The sequence below is a fragment of the Amia ocellicauda genome, unplaced genomic scaffold (genome assembly GCF_036373705.1).
Source record: "Amia ocellicauda isolate fAmiCal2 unplaced genomic scaffold, fAmiCal2.hap1 HAP1_SCAFFOLD_65, whole genome shotgun sequence".
Taxonomy (NCBI): Eukaryota; Metazoa; Chordata; class Actinopteri; order Amiiformes; family Amiidae; genus Amia; species Amia ocellicauda.
The window spans coordinates 307,501-320,431 of record NW_027102995.1 but is presented as its reverse complement, the minus strand read 5'-3'; the positions used below and the strand labels follow the sequence as shown (position 1 = coordinate 320,431).

The window sequence follows — 12,931 nt, the reverse complement described above, 5'->3', positions numbered from 1 at the left end:
AGTTCGAGGGCAGGCATCATTTCAGTAATTTCATCCCGTTGCATTCACATCCGTGCCTTGAATGAGATTGTATGTGATCATTGCTCTCAAGTATGTTCCCAAGTTTTACACTTTCGTGCTTTGCATGAATGGGAATGGAACCGTGTGTGTTGAATGAAGCTCCTTGTGAGCACTGAACTTTGTCCGGTGGAGTTCCTTTTTGTGTTGCTGTAATTGTGTCATTTCTCGATGAGAAAGATTAGGCAACATTTAGTCACTTCTAGCCATGATGCTCAATTTATTTACGAATGTACCCTAGTTACTAGGGACCGTTTACGTTGGAGAACAAGATCTATTGTATGCCTGTGTATTTGGGGAAGTCAAATCTGAAATAATGATGAAATTGCTTGTATCCAAAGTTAAAACTCGTGATTTGTCGCCCTCTGGTGTGTAAAAGATGCAAAAGCTTACAGCACCTGGTATTCCCAGGCGGTCTCCCATCCAAGTACTGACCAGGCCCGAGCCTGCTTAGCTTCCGAGATCGGACGAGATCTGGCGTATTCAGGCTAGTATGGCCGTAAGCCGGGGAGGCTGTCCCTGACGCTCTACTTAAAGGGAAGGCAATATCCGTTTCTGCCGTTCATACTTACAGTTGAACTGTCTCTCTACTCTAAAGCCCGGGACACACCAGCGCAGCCGCAGACAGTCCCTGCTAACACGCCACGTTGTGGCAACATTGTGGCAACGTTGTGCGTTAGCTGGGGTGCCACACCAGACCGGAACTATATATTACAAAACGAACACATTCTCTTGATAAAACAGCTGTAATTGAGTGCCTGACACGCCAGTCAAGCGCAATCTTGAGAAGGTGTGCATTTCAGTAAGGATTTCAATTGACATGCAGTATGAAACTGAAAGGAGGTTGCATCACTATGATGCATAACATTGCATGTATTGTATTTTCAAGTGTGTGCATTCATCCTGTTGTCATTTTGTTTTGAAAGCAGAAGAATCATTCAACAGGTTGCTGAGACAAATGTAAACCAGTAAAACATATGAAGAGAAACAAACCTTGAATATAAGTTCAGTTGTTTAAACATTTGACAAACTATGGTGAGGGGGTAAGAAAACACACAAATCCAGCAGCTCCTGTATTTCAATACACCAGAACCCAATATTATTGGCGAGTCGGGTAGTCCATCATCACAGTTCGAGGGCAGGCATCATTTCAGTAATTTCATCCCGTTGCATTCACATCCGTGCCTTGAATGAGATTGAATGTGATCTTTGCTCTCAAGTATTTTCCCAAGTTTTACACTTTCGTGCTTTGCATGAATGGGAATGGAACCGTGTGTGTTGAATGAGGCTCCTTGTGAGCACTGAACTTTGTCCGGTGGAGTTCCTTTTTGTGTTGCTGTAATTGTGTCATTTCTCGATGAGAAAGATTAGGCAACATTTAGTCACTTCTAGCCATGATGCTCAATTTATTTACGAATGTACACTAGTTACTAGGGACCGTTTACGTTGGAGAACAAGATCTATTCTATGCCTGTGTATTTGGGGAAGTCAAATCTGAAATAATGATGAAATTGCGTGTATCCAAAGTTAAAACTCGTGATTTGTCGCCCTCTGGTGTGTAAAAGATGCAAAAGCTTACAGCACCTGGTATTCCCAGGCGGTCTCCCATCCAAGTACTGACCAGGCCCGAGCCTGCTTAGCTTCCGAGATCGGACGAGATCGGGCGTATTCAGGCTAGTATGGCCGTAAGCCAGGGAGGCTGTCCCTGACGCTCTACTTAAAGGGAAGGCAATATCCGTTTCTTCCGCTCATACTTGCAATTGAACTGTCTCTCTACTCTAAAGTCCGGGACACACCAGCGCGCCGCAGACAGTCCCTGCTAACACGAAACGTTGTGGCAACGTTGTGCGTTAGCTGGGGTGCCACACCAGACCGGAACTATATATTACAAAACGAACACATTGTCTTGATAAAACAGCTGTAATTGAGTGCCTGACACGCCAGTCAAGCGCAATCTTGAGAAGGTGTGCATTTCAGTAAGGATTTCAATTGACATGCAGTATGAAACTGAAAGGAGGTTGCATCACTATGATGCATAACATTGCATGTATTGTATTTTCAAGTGTGTGCATTCATCCTGTTGTCATTTTGTTTTGAAAGCAGAAGAATCATTCAACAGGTTGCTGAGACAAATGTAAACCAGTAAAACATATGAAGAGAAACAAACCTTGAATATAAGTTCAGTTGTTTAAACATTTGACAAACTATGGTGAGGGGGTAAGAAAACACACAAATCCAGCAGCTCCTGTATTTCAATACACCAGAACCCAATATTATTGGCGAGTCGGGTAGTCCATCATCACAGTTCGAGGGCAGGCATCATTTCAGTAATTTCATCCCGTTGCATTCACATCCGTGCCTTGAATGAGATTGAATGTGATCTTTGCTCTCAAGTATGTTCCCAAGTTTTACACTTTCGTGCTTTGCATGAATGGGAATGGAACCGTGTGTGTTGAATGAAGCTCCTTGTGAGCACTGAACTTTGTCCGGTGGAGTTCCTTTTTGTGTTGCTGTAATTGTGTCATTTCTCGATGAGAAAGATTAGGCAACATTTAGTCACTTCTAGCCATGATGCTCAATTTATTTACGAATGTACCCTAGTTACTAGGGACCGTTTACGTTGGAGAACAAGATCTATTGTATGCCTGTGTATTTGGGGAAGTCAAATCTGAAATAATGATGAAATTGCGTGTATCCAAAGTTAAAACTCGTGATTTGTCGCCCTCTGGTGTGTAAAAGATGCAAAAGCTTACAGCACCTGGTATTCCCAGGCGGTCTCCCATCCAAGTACTGACCAGGCCCGAGCCTGCTTAGCTTCCGAGATCGGACGAGATCGGGCGTATTCAGGCTAGTATGGCCGTAAGCCAGGGAGGCTGTCCCTGACGCTCTACTTAAAGGGAAGGCAATATCCGTTTCTGCCGTTCATACTTACAGTTGAACTGTCTCTCTACTCTAAAGCCCGGGACACAGCAGCGCGCCGCAGACAGTCCCTGCTAACACGAAACGTTGTGGCAACGTTGTGCGTTAGCTGGGGTGCCACACCAGACCGGAACTATATATTACAAAACGAACATATTGTCTTGATAATACAGCTGTAATTGAGTGCCTGACACGCCAGTCAAGCGCAATCTTGAGAAGGTGTGCATTTCAGTAAGGATTTCAATTGACATGCAGTATGAAACTGAAAGGAGGTTGCATCACTATGATGCATAACATTGCATGTATTGTATTTTCAAGTGTGTGCATTCATCCTGTTGTCATTTTGTTTTGAAAGCAGAAGAATCATTCAACAGGTTGCTGAGACAAATGTAAACCAGTAAAACATATGAAGAGAAACAAACCTTGAATATAAGTTCAGTTGTTTAAACATTTGACAAACTATGGTGAGGGGGTAAGAAAACACACAAATCCAGCAGCTCCTGTATTTCAATACACCAGAACCCAATATTATTGGCGAGTCGGGTAGTCCATCATCACAGTTCGAGGGCAGGCATCATTTCAGTAATTTCATCCCGTTGCATTCACATCCGTGCCTTGAATGAGATTGAATGTGATCTTTGCTCTCAAGTATGTTCCCAAGTTTTACACTTTCGTGCTTTGCATGAATGGGAATGGAACCGTGTGTGTTGAATGAGGCTCCTTGTGAGCACTGATCTTTGTCCGGTGGAGTTCCTTTTTGTGTTGCTGTAATTGTGTCATTTCTCGATGAGAAAGATTAGGCAACATTTAGTCACTTCTAGCCATGATGCTCAATTTATTTACGAATGTACCCTAGTTACTAGGGACCGTTTACGTTGGAGAACAAGATCTATTGTATGCCTGTGTATTTGGGGAAGTCAAATCTGAAATAATGATGAAATTGCGTGTATCCAAAGTTAAAACTCGTGATTTGTCGCGCTCTGGTGTGTAAAAGATGCAAAAGCTTACAGCACCTGGTATTCCCAGGCGGTCTCCCATCCAAGTACTGACCAGGCCAGAGCCTGCTTAGCTTCCGAGATCGGACGAGATCGGGCGTATTCAGGCTAGTATGGCCGTAAGCCAGGGAGGCTGTCCCTGACGCTCTACTTAAAGGGAAGGCAATATCCGTTTCTGCCGTTCATACTTACAGTTGAACTGTCTCTCTACTCTAAAGCCCGGGACACACCAGCGCGCCGCAGACAGTCCCTGCTAACACGAAACGTTGTGGCAACGTTGTGCGTTAGCTGGGGTGCCACACCAGACCGGAACTATATTTTACAAAACGAACACATTTGTCTTGATAAAACAGCTGTAATTGAGTGCCTGACACGCCAGTCAAGCGCAATCTTGAGAAGGTGTGCATTTCAGTAAGGATTTCAATTGACATGCAGTATGAAACTGAAAGGAGGTTGCATCACTATGATGCATAACATTGCATGTATTGTATTTTCAAGTGTGTGCATTCATCCTGTTGTCATTTTGTTTTGAAAGCAGAAGAATCATTCAACAGGTTGCTGAGACAAATGTAAACCAGTAAAACATATGAAGAGAAACAAACCTTGAATATAAGTTCAGTTGTTTAAACATTTGACAAACTATGGTGAGGGGGTAAGAAAACACACAAATCCAGCAGCTCCTGTATTTCAATACACCAGAACCCAATATTATTGGCGAGTCGGGTAGTCCATCATCACAGTTCGAGGGCAGGCATCATTTCAGTAATTTCATCCCGTTGCATTCACATCCGTGCCTTGAATGAGATTGAATGTGATCTTTGCTCTCAAGTATGTTCCCAAGTTTTACACTTTCGTGCTTTGCATGAATGGGAATGGAACCGTGTGTGTTGAATGAGGCTCCTTGTGAGCACTGATCTTTGTCCGGTGGAGTTCCTTTTTGTGTTGCTGTAATTGTGTCATTTCTCGATGAGAAAGATTAGGCAACATTTAGTCACTTCTAGCCATGATGCTCAATTTATTTACGAATGTACCCTATTTACTAGGGACCGTTTACGTTGGAGAACAAGATCTATTGTATGCCTGTGTATTTGGGGAAGTCAAATCTGAAATAATGATGAAATTGCGTGTATCCAAAGTTAAAACTCGTGATTTGTCGCGCTCTGGTGTGTAAAAGATGCAAAAGCTTACAGCACCTGGTATTCCCAGGCGGTCTCCCATCCAAGTACTGACCAGGCCCGAGCCTGCTTAGCTTCCGAGATCGGACGAGATCGGGCGTATTCAGGCTAGTATGGCCGTAAGCCAGGGAGGCTGTCCCTGACGCTCTACTTAAAGGGAAGGCAATATCCGTTTCTGCCGTTCATACTTACAGTTGAACTGTCTCTCTACTCTAAAGCCCGGGACACACCAGCGCGCCGCAGACAGTCCCTGCTAACACGCCACGTTGTGGCAACATTGTGGCAACGTTGTGCGTTAGCTGGGGTGCCACACCAGACCGGAACTATATTTTACAAAACGAACACATTGTCTTGATAATACAGCTGTAATTGAGTGCCTGACATGCCAGTCAAGCGCAATCTTGAGAAGGTGTGCATTTCAATAAGGATTTCAATTGACATACAGTATGAAACTGAAAGGAGGTTGCATCACTATGATGCATAACATTGCATGTATTGTATTTTCAAGTGTGTGCATTCATCCTGTTGTCATTTTGTTTTGAAAGCAGAAGAATCATTCAACAGGTTGCTGAGACAAATGTAAACCAGTAAAACATATGAAGAGAAACAAACCTTGAATATAAGTTCAGTTGTTTAAACATTTGACAAACTATGGTGAGGGGGTAAGAAAACACACAAATCCAGCAGCTCCTGTATTTCAATACACCAGAACCCAATATTATTGGCGAGTCGGGTAGTCCATCATCACAGTTCGAGGGCAGGCATCATTTCAGTAATTTCATCCCGTTGCATTCACATCCGTGCCTTGAATGAGATTGAATGTGATCTTTGCTCTCAAGTATGTTCCCAAGTTTTACACTTTCGTGCTTTGCATGAATGGGAATGGAACCGTGTGTGTTGAATGAGGCTCCTTGTGAGCACTGAACTTTGTCCGGTGGAGTTCCTTTTTGTGTTGCTGTAATTGTGTCATTTCTCGATGAGAAAGATTAGGCAACATTTAGTAACTTCTAGCCATGATGCTCAATTTATTTACGAATGTACCCTAGTTACTAGGGACCGTTTACGTTGGAGAACAAGATCTATTGTATGCCTGTGTATTTGGGGAAGTCAAATCTGAAATAATGATGAAATTGCGTGTATCCAAAGTTAAAACTCGTGATTTGTCGCCCTCTGGTGTGTAAAAGATGCAAAAGCTTACAGCACCTGGTATTCCCAGGCGGTCTCCCATGCAAGTACTGACCAGGCCCGAGCCTGCTTAGCTTCCGAGATCGGACGAGATCGGGCGTATTCAGGCTAGTATGGCCGTAAGCCAGGAATGCTGTCCCTGACGCTCTACTTAAAGGGAAGGCAATATCCGTTTCTGCCGTTCATACTTACAGTTGAACTGTCTCTCTACTCTAAAGCCCGGGACACACCAGCGCGCCGCAGACAGTCCCTGCTAAGACGCCACGTTGTGGCAACATTGTGGCAACGTTGTGCGTTAGCTGGGGTGCCACACCAGACCGGAACTATATTTTACAAAACGAACACATTGTCTTGATAATACAGCTGTAATTGAGTGCCTGACATGCCAGTCAAGCGCAATCTTGAGAAGGTGTGCATTTCAGTAAGGATTTCAATTGACATGCAGTATGAAACTGAAAGGAGGTTGCATCACTATGATGCATAACATTGCATGTATTGTATTTTCAAGTGTGTGCATTCATCCTGTTGTCATTTTGTTTTGAAAGCAGAAGAATCATTCAACAGGTTGCTGAGACAAATGTAAACCAGTAAAACATATGAAGAGAAACAAACCTTGAATATAAGTTCAGTTGTTTAAACATTTGACAAACTATGGTGAGGGGGTAAGAAAACACACAAATCGAGCAGCTCCTGTATTTCAATACACCAGAACCCAATATTATTGGCGAGTCGGGTAGTCCATCATCACAGTTCGAGGGCAGGCATCTTTTCAGTAATTTCATCCCGTTGCATTCACATCCGTGCCTTGAATGAGATTGAATGTGATCTTTGCTCTCAAGTATGTTCCCAAGTTTTACACTTTCGTGCTTTGCATGAATGGGAATGGAACCGTGTGTGTTGAATGAGGCTCCTTGTGAGCACTGATCTTTGTCCGGTGGAGTTCCTTTTTGAGTTGCTGTAATTGTGTCATTTCTCGATGAGAAAGATTAGGCAACATTTAGTCACTTCTAGCCATGATGCTCAATTTATTTACGAATGTACCCTAGTTACTAGGGACCGTTTACGTTGGAGAACAAGATCTATTGTATGCCTGTGTATTTGGGGAAGTCAAATCTGAAATAATGATGAAATTGCGTGTATCCAAAGTTAAAACTCGTGATTTGTCGCCCTCTGGTGTGTAAAAGATGCAAAAGCTTACAGCACCTGGTATTCCCAGGCGGTCTCCCATCCAAGTACTGACCAGGCCCGAGCCTGCTTAGCTTCCGAGATCGGACGAGATCGGGCGTATTCAGGCTAGTATGGCCGTAAGCCAGGGAGGCTGTCCCTGACGCTCTACTTAAAGGGAAGGCAATATCCGTTTCTGCCGTTCATACTTACAGTTGAACTGTCTCTCTACTCTAAAGCCCGGGACACACCAGCGCGCCGCAGACAGTCCCTGCTAACACGCCACGTTGTGGCAACATTGTGGCAACGTTGTGCGTTAGCTGGGGTGCCACACCAGACCGGAACTATATATTACAAAACGAACACATTCTCTTGATAAAACAGCTGTAATTGAGTGCCTGACACGCCAGTCAAGCGCAATCTTGAGAAGGTGTGCATTTCAGTAAGGATTTCTATTGACATGCAGTATGAAACTGAAAGGAGGTTGCATCACTATGATGCATAACATTGCATGTATTGTATTTTCAAGTGTGTGCATTCATCCTGTTGTCATTTTGTTTTGAAAGCAGAAGAATCATTCAACAGGTTGCTGAGACAAATGTAAACCAGTAAAACATATGAAGAGAAACAAACCTTGAATATAAGTTCAGTTGTTTAAACATTTGACAAACTATGGTGAGGGGGTAAGAAAACACACAAATCCAGCAGCTCCTGTATTTCAATACACCAGAACCCAATATTATTGGCGAGTCGGGTAGTCCATCATCACAGTTCGAGGGCAGGCATCATTTCAGTAATTTCATCCCGTTGCATTCACATCCGTGCCTTGAATGAGATTGAATGTGATCTTTGCTCTCAAGTATGTTCCCAAGTTTTACACTTTCGTGCTTTGCATGAATGGGAATGGAACCGTGTGTGTTGAATGAGGCTCCTTGTGAGCACTGAACTTTGTCCGGTGGAGTTCCTTTTTGTGTTGCTGTAATTGTGTCATTTCTCGATGAGAAAGATTAGGCAACATTTAGTCACTTCTAGCCATGATGCTCAATTTATTTACGAATGTACCCTAGTTACTAGGGACCGTTTACGTTGGAGAACAAGATCTATTGTATGCCTGTGTATTTGGGGAAGTCAAATCTGAAATAATGATGAAATTGCGTGTATCCAAAGTTAAAACTCGTGATTTGTCGCCCTCTGGTGTGTAAAAGATGCAAAAGCTTACAGCACCTGGTATTCCCAGGCGGTCTCCCATCCAAGTACTGACCAGGCCCGAGCCTGCTTAGCTTCCGAGATCGGGCGCATTCAGGCTAGTATGGCCGTAAGCCAGGGAGGCTGTCCCTGACGCTCTACTTAAAGGGAAGGCAATATCCGTTTCTGCCGCTCATACTTACAGTTGAACTGTCTCTCTACTCTAAAGCCCGGGACACACCAGCGCGCCGCAGACAGTCCCTGCTAACACGCCACGTTGTGGCAACATTGTGGCAACGTTGTGCGTTAGCTGGGGTGCCACACCAGACCGGAACTATATATTACAAAACGAACACATTCTCTTGATAAAACAGCTGTAATTGAGTGCCTGACACGCCAGTCAAGCGCAATCTTGAGAAGGTGTGCATTTCAGTAAGGATTTCTATTGACATGCAGTATGAAACTGAAAGGAGGTTGCATCACTATGATGCATAACATTGCATGTATTGTATTTTCAAGTGTGTGCATTCATCCTGTTGTCATTTTGTTTTGAAAGCAGAAGAATCATTCAACAGGTTGCTGAGACAAATGTAAACCAGTAAAACATATGAAGAGAAACAAACCTTGAATATAAGTTCAGTTGTTTAAACATTTGACAAACTATGGTGAGGGGGTAAGAAAACACACAAATCCAGCAGCTCCTGTATTTCAATACACCAGAACCCAATATTATTGGCGAGTCGGGTAGTCCATCATCACAGTTCGAGGGCAGGCATCATTTCAGTAATTTCATCCCGTTGCATTCACATCCGTGCCTTGAATGAGATTGAATGTGATCTTTGCTCTCAAGTATGTTCCCAAGTTTTACACTTTCGTGCTTTGCATGAATGGGAATGGAACCGTGTGTGTTGAATGAGGCTCCTTGTGAGCACTGAACTTTGTCCGGTGGAGTTCCTTTTTGTGTTGCTGTAATTGTGTCATTTCTCGATGAGAAAGATTAGGCAACATTTAGTCACTTCTAGCCATGATGCTCAATTTATTTACGAATGTACCCTAGTTACTAGGGACCGTTTACGTTGGAGAACAAGATCTATTGTATGCCTGTGTATTTGGGGAAGTCAAATCTGAAATAATGATGAAATTGCGTGTATCCAAAGTTAAAACTCGTGATTTGTCGCCCTCTGGTGTGTAAAAGATGCAAAAGCTTACAGCACCTGGTATTCCCAGGCGGTCTCCCATCCAAGTACTGACCAGGCCCGAGCCTGCTTAGCTTCCGAGATCGGACGAGATCGGGCGTATTCAGGCTAGTATGGCCGTAAGCCAGGGAGGCTGTCCCTGACGCTCTACTTAAAGGGAAGGCAATATCCGTTTCTGCCGCTCATACTTGCAGTTGAACTCTCTCTCTACTCTAAAGTCCGGGACACACCAGCGCGCCGCAGACAGTCCCTGCTAACACGAAACGTTGTGGCAACGTTGTGCGTTAGCTGGGGTGCCACACCAGACCGGAACTATATATTACAAAACGAACATATTGTCTTGATAATACAGCTGTAATTGAGTGCCTGACACGCCAGTCAAGCGCAATCTTGAGAAGGTGTGCATTTCAGTAAGGATTTCAATTGACATGCAGTATGAAACTGAAAGGAGGTTGCATCACTATGATGCATAACATTGCATGTATTGTATTTTCAAGTGTGTGCATTCATCCTGTTGTCATTTTGTTTTGAAAGCAGAAGAATCATTCAACAGGTTGCTGAGACAAATGTAAACCAGTAAAACATATGAAGAGAAACAAACCTTGAATATAAGTTCAGTTGTTTAAACATTTGACAAACTATGGTGAGGGGGTAAGAAAACACACAAATCCAGCAGCTCCTGTATTTCAATACACCAGAACCCAATATTATTGGCGAGTCGGGTAGTCCATCATCACAGTTCGAGGGCAGGCATCATTTCAGTAATTTCATCCCGTTGCATTCACATCCGTGCCTTGAATGAGATTGAATGTGATCTTTGCTCTCAAGTATGTTCCCAAGTTTTACACTTTCGTGCTTTGCATGAATGGGAATGGAACCGTGTGTGTTGAATGAGGCTCCTTGTGAGCACTGATCTTTGTCCGGTGGAGTTCCTTTTTGTGTTGCTGTAATTGTGTCATTTCTCGATGAGAAAGATTAGGCAACATTTAGTCACTTCTAGCCATGATGCTCAATTTATTTACGAATGTACCCTATTTACTAGGGACCGTTTACGTTGGAGAACAAGATCTATTGTATGCCTGTGTATTTGGGGAAGTCAAATCTGAAATAATGATGAAATTGCGTGTATCCAAAGTTAAAACTCGTGATTTGTCGCGCTCTGGTGTGTAAAAGATGCAAAAGCTTACAGCACCTGGTATTCCCAGGCGGTCTCCCATCCAAGTACTGACCAGGCCCGAGCCTGCTTAGCTTCCGAGATCGGACGAGATCGGGCGTATTCAGGCTAGTATGGCCGTAAGCCAGGGAGGCTGTCCCTGACGCTCTACTTAAAGGGAAGGCAATATCCGTTTCTGCCGTTCATACTTACAGTTGAACTGTCTCTCTACTCTAAAGCCCGGGACACACCAGCGCGCCGCAGACAGTCCCTGCTAACACGAAACGTTGTGGCAACGTTGTGCGTTAGCTGGGGTGCCACACCAGACCGGAACTATATTTTACAAAACGAACACATTTGTCTTGATAAAACAGCTGTAATTGAGTGCCTGACACGCCAGTCAAGCGCAATCTTGAGAAGGTGTGCATTTCAGTAAGGATTTCAATTGACATGCAGTATGAAACTGAAAGGAGGTTGCATCACTATGATGCATAACATTGCATGTATTGTATTTTCAAGTGTGTGCATTCATCCTGTTGTCATTTTGTTTTGAAAGCAGAAGAATCATTCAACAGGTTGCTGAGACAAATGTAAACCAGTAAAACATATGAAGAGAAACAAACCTTGAATATAAGTTCAGTTGTTTAAACATTTGACAAACTATGGTGAGGGGGTAAGAAAACACACAAATCCAGCAGCTCCTGTATTTCAATACACCAGAACCCAATATTATTGGCGAGTCGGGTAGTCCATCATCACAGTTCGAGGGCAGGCATCATTTCAGTAATTTCATCCCGTTGCATTCACATCCGTGCCTTGAATGAGATTGAATGTGATCTTTGCTCTCAAGTATGTTCCCAAGTTTTACACTTTCGTGCTTTGCATGAATGGGAATGGAACCGTGTGTGTTGAATGAGGCTCCTTGTGAGCACTGATCTTTGTCCGGTGGAGTTCCTTTTTGTGTTGCTGTAATTGTGTCATTTCTCGATGAGAAAGATTAGGCAACATTTAGTCACTTCTAGCCATGATGCTCAATTTATTTACGAATGTACCCTATTTACTAGGGACCGTTTACGTTGGAGAACAAGATCTATTGTATGCCTGTGTATTTGGGGAAGTCAAATCTGAAATAATGATGAAATTGCGTGTATCCAAAGTTAAAACTCGTGATTTGTCGCGCTCTGGTGTGTAAAAGATGCAAAAGCTTACAGCACCTGGTATTCCCAGGCGGTCTCCCATCCAAGTACTGACCAGGCCCGAGCCTGCTTAGCTTCCGAGATCGGACGAGATCGGGCGTATTCAGGCTAGTATGGCCGTAAGCCAGGGAGGCTGTCCCTGACGCTCTACTTAAAGGGAAGGCAATATCCGTTTCTGCCGTTCATACTTACAGTTGAACTGTCTCTCTACTCTAAAGCCCGGGACACACCAGCGCGCCGCAGACAGTCCCTGCTAACACGCCACGTTGTGGCAACATTGTGGCAACGTTGTGCGTTAGCTGGGGTGCCACACCAGACCGGAACTATATATTACAAAACGAACACATTGTCTTGATAATACAGCTGTAATTGAGTGCCTGACACGCCAGTCAAGCTCAATCTTGAGAAGGTGTGCATTTCAATAAGGATTTCAATTGACATACAGTATGAAACTGAAAGGAGGTTGCATCACTATGATGCATAACATTGCATGTATTGTATTTTCAAGTGTGTGCATTCATCCTGTTGTCATTTTGTTTTGAAAGCAGAAGAATCATTCAACAGGTTGCTGAGACAAATGTAAACCAGTAAAACATATGAAGAGAAACAAACCTTGAATATAAGTTCAGTTGTTTAAACATTTGACAAACTATGGTGAGGGGGTAAGAAAACACACAAATCCAGCAGCTCCTGTATTTCAATACAC

At 43.5% G+C, this 12,931-nt stretch overlaps 10 non-coding genes and 1 pseudogene across 10 annotated transcripts; all 11 read right to left on the bottom strand.

Moving 5' to 3' along the window:
• Nucleotides 1–443: 443 nt before the first annotated feature.
• LOC136741058 (5S ribosomal RNA) lies at nucleotides 444–562 on the bottom strand. The gene has a single exon (XR_010813813.1). It is a non-coding gene; the product is annotated as a 5S ribosomal RNA (ribosomal RNA).
• Nucleotides 563–1,629: 1,067 nt separating this feature from the next.
• LOC136740808 (5S ribosomal RNA) lies at nucleotides 1,630–1,748 on the bottom strand. Its single transcript, XR_010813574.1, has one exon. It is a non-coding gene; the product is annotated as a 5S ribosomal RNA (ribosomal RNA).
• Nucleotides 1,749–2,803: 1,055 nt separating this feature from the next.
• Nucleotides 2,804–2,922, bottom strand: LOC136740806 (5S ribosomal RNA). The gene has a single exon (XR_010813572.1). It is a non-coding gene; the product is annotated as a 5S ribosomal RNA (ribosomal RNA).
• A 1,055-nt stretch (nucleotides 2,923–3,977) lies between these two features.
• On the bottom strand, nucleotides 3,978–4,096 carry LOC136740944 (5S ribosomal RNA). The gene has a single exon (XR_010813703.1). It is a non-coding gene; the product is annotated as a 5S ribosomal RNA (ribosomal RNA).
• Nucleotides 4,097–5,152: 1,056 nt separating this feature from the next.
• Nucleotides 5,153–5,271, bottom strand: LOC136740805 (5S ribosomal RNA). Its single transcript, XR_010813571.1, has one exon. It is a non-coding gene; the product is annotated as a 5S ribosomal RNA (ribosomal RNA).
• Nucleotides 5,272–6,337: 1,066 nt separating this feature from the next.
• LOC136740984 (5S ribosomal RNA) lies at nucleotides 6,338–6,456 on the bottom strand. Its single transcript, XR_010813742.1, has one exon. It is a non-coding gene; the product is annotated as a 5S ribosomal RNA (ribosomal RNA).
• A 1,066-nt stretch (nucleotides 6,457–7,522) lies between these two features.
• Nucleotides 7,523–7,641, bottom strand: LOC136740804 (5S ribosomal RNA). The gene has a single exon (XR_010813570.1). It is a non-coding gene; the product is annotated as a 5S ribosomal RNA (ribosomal RNA).
• A 1,066-nt stretch (nucleotides 7,642–8,707) lies between these two features.
• LOC136741235 (uncharacterized) lies at nucleotides 8,708–8,816 on the bottom strand (annotated as a pseudogene).
• Nucleotides 8,817–9,882: 1,066 nt separating this feature from the next.
• LOC136740803 (5S ribosomal RNA) lies at nucleotides 9,883–10,001 on the bottom strand. The gene has a single exon (XR_010813569.1). It is a non-coding gene; the product is annotated as a 5S ribosomal RNA (ribosomal RNA).
• A 1,055-nt stretch (nucleotides 10,002–11,056) lies between these two features.
• LOC136740802 (5S ribosomal RNA) lies at nucleotides 11,057–11,175 on the bottom strand. Its single transcript, XR_010813568.1, has one exon. It is a non-coding gene; the product is annotated as a 5S ribosomal RNA (ribosomal RNA).
• Nucleotides 11,176–12,231: 1,056 nt separating this feature from the next.
• LOC136740801 (5S ribosomal RNA) lies at nucleotides 12,232–12,350 on the bottom strand. Its single transcript, XR_010813567.1, has one exon. It is a non-coding gene; the product is annotated as a 5S ribosomal RNA (ribosomal RNA).
• Nucleotides 12,351–12,931: the final 581 nt, after the last annotated feature.